This window comes from Mandrillus leucophaeus, unplaced genomic scaffold (genome assembly GCF_000951045.1).
Source record: "Mandrillus leucophaeus isolate KB7577 unplaced genomic scaffold, Mleu.le_1.0 Scaffold828, whole genome shotgun sequence".
In the NCBI taxonomy this organism is placed as follows: domain Eukaryota; kingdom Metazoa; phylum Chordata; class Mammalia; order Primates; family Cercopithecidae; genus Mandrillus; species Mandrillus leucophaeus.
The window spans coordinates 224,491-227,225 of record NW_012109008.1 but is presented as its reverse complement, the minus strand read 5'-3'; the positions used below and the strand labels follow the sequence as shown (position 1 = coordinate 227,225).

At 40.7% G+C, this 2,735-nt stretch overlaps 1 long non-coding RNA gene across 1 annotated transcript in view; it reads right to left on the bottom strand.

Moving 5' to 3' along the window:
- Nucleotides 1-2,735, bottom strand: part of LOC105530501 — a 10,667-nt gene that overhangs the window by 6,646 nt on the left and 1,286 nt on the right. The window lies entirely within an intron of this gene.

Here is a 2,735-nt window from a genome sequence, read left to right as displayed (position 1 = left end):
GGGGTTTCTCCATGTTGGTCAGGCTGGTCTTGAACTCCTGACCTCAGGTGATCTGCCTGCCTCGGCCTCCCAAAGTGCTGGGATTACAGGCATGAGCCATCGTGCCGGGCCGAAAGTTTCTTTTTTAAGAGACGGTGGTCTTGCCATGTTGTCCAGGATGTACTTGAACTCCTCAACCCAAGCAGCCCTCCCACCTCAGCCTCTTGAATAGCTGAGACTACAGGCATGCACCACTACGCCTAGCTGCGAGATGAAATTTTAAGAGATGGGGGTCTTGTTCTGTCGCCCAGGCTGGAGTGCAGTGACATGATGAAGCCTTGATCTCCTGGGCTCAAGCAATCCTCCCACCTCAGCCTCCTGAGTAGCTAGAACTACAGGAATGCAACACCATACCCAGCTAATTTTGATTTTTAGGAGAGATGAGGTCTTCCTTTGTTGCCCAAGCTGATCTCAAACTCCAGGGCTTCCGGAGTAGCTGAGACTACAGGTATGAGCCACCACGCCCAGCCTCCTCTTTTTTCCAATATTGTGTTAAGTAAATTGTACTGGTGGTAATCAACTTGATCATTTCATTTTTAGGATAGAGGATATCAAGGTGAGAGTATAACTGAACCAGGAGAGGAATAACCACCACCCTGTGACTGATGGATCTTTATAGCTCCCCTTTGATAAAGAAGGGAAATATTGTACTTCCATTAACATGTTATAGTTGCTGTTGTTATACAGAAGAATATTAAATAATATTCGTATATTGTTTATGAATGCATTGAATTCATAAACAATTGTATGGATACTGACTAGCTAAAGAGGTAGATAAATGTAGATACAATGATACGGTGATTTGGTATTCAGGGTTCATTCTGCTCTCCAGTGTGCCTTCCTATAATGCAGGGGCTGGAAGGTGAGAAAATAACCACATTTCCCAGACTCCCTTTGCAGGTAGATTTCCAGATGTGAATTGGGTTCCACTGATATATATAGTGTATATATAACTTTATAGTTATACAGATATATATACACAGATATAGTATATATCTATATATACTTTATAGTATGTATACTCTATATAGAGTATAACTATATACACTATATATACTCTAGTATAGAGAGTATATATACTATACAGTATACTCTCTATACACTATATAGTATATTATGTATATAGTATATACACTATACACTATATATACTATGTATATAGTATATACACTATATATATACTATGTATATAGTATATACACTATATATACACTATGTATAGTATATAGTAATCAGCTTCCTCAGGTTGAAACATCTAGATATATTGAAAACACTGGATAGTCCACAAACTCCTCTTCCTTAGAGAATGTGTATTATCTTTAGTATTAAAATGACTCTTCTAAGTCCTGAGAAGCACCTCAGAACACTGCATTCATGCATTCACATGTTTGCTAGGCAGAATAGTACCCATCCTGCAAGACATCACATCCTAATGCCCAGAACTTGTGAATGTGTCTTAGGTTACATAGCAAAGGGAAATTAAGATTGCTAATCAGATGACCTTAAAACAGGGAGATTATCTTGTATTATCTGCATGGGTCTAATATAATTAGAAAGAACCTTTAAAGTGGAAGAGGGAGGCCAAGGAGAGCCAGAGGAAGATGTGACTACAGAAGAAGGCACAGATGCAGCATTACTGGCTTTGCAGATGACGGAAGGAGGCCTTCGGCCAAGGACTGTGGGTGGCTCTAGAATCTTTTTTTACATCTCAGTATGTACACCACAGTTAAGGTTTTTGTTTTTGTTTTTTTATTTTTGAGATGGAGTCGTGCTCTGTCATCCAGGCTAGAGTGCAATGGTGAGATCTCGACTCACTGCAACTTCTGCCACCTGGGTTCAAGCAATTCTCCTGTCTCAGCCTGAGTAGCTGAGACGACAGGTGTGCGCCACCACCCCTGGCTAATTTTTGTATCTTTAGTAGAGACGAGGTTTCACCATATTGATCAGGCTGGTCTCGAACTGCTGACCTCAGGTGATCTGCCCACCTCGGCCTCCCAAAGTGCTAGGATTACAGATGTGAGCCACTTTGCCCGGCCTCACAGTTAAGGTTATTAAACAATCTGATTTAACTGAATACAAAATGCTGGGTTGTGTGGTGACATGGTTTGTAAAAATGTAAACAGGGCTGGGCATGGTGGCTCACATCTGTAATCTCAGCACTTTGGGAAGCCGAGGCAAGAGAACTGTTTAAGGTCTGGAATTGGAGACCAACCAGCCCAGGGAATATACAGGGAGACCCTATCTCTAAAAAAAAAAATACCTGGGCATGGTGGCATGTGCCTGTAGTTCCAGCTACTCAGGAGGCTGAGGCAGTAGAATTACTTGAGTCCAGGAGTTTGAGGCTGCACTGAGCTATGATCACACCACTGCATTCCAGACTGGGTAACAGCAAGTCTATCTGGAGTGCAGTGTCTCTAAAACAAAACAAAAAACCCAAAATATAAACAGTAAGGACTATGAGGTATGTATAGGAAATTAATACCTGAAGAATATTTTACCATGTTCAAAAACAAAATTCTTCATGTGGCTGAGAGAAGACAAAAATGGTATGTTTGCATTCCATTTGCAGGTATTACATAAACCCATTTTAAATTAACTAAAATGCCTAGGATTTGGAGGGAAAAATTATCTCGTGCTCACATTTGAAGGTTCCTCTCAGAAATAAACCATTTAAAAAGACCACAGTACTGGTTTAA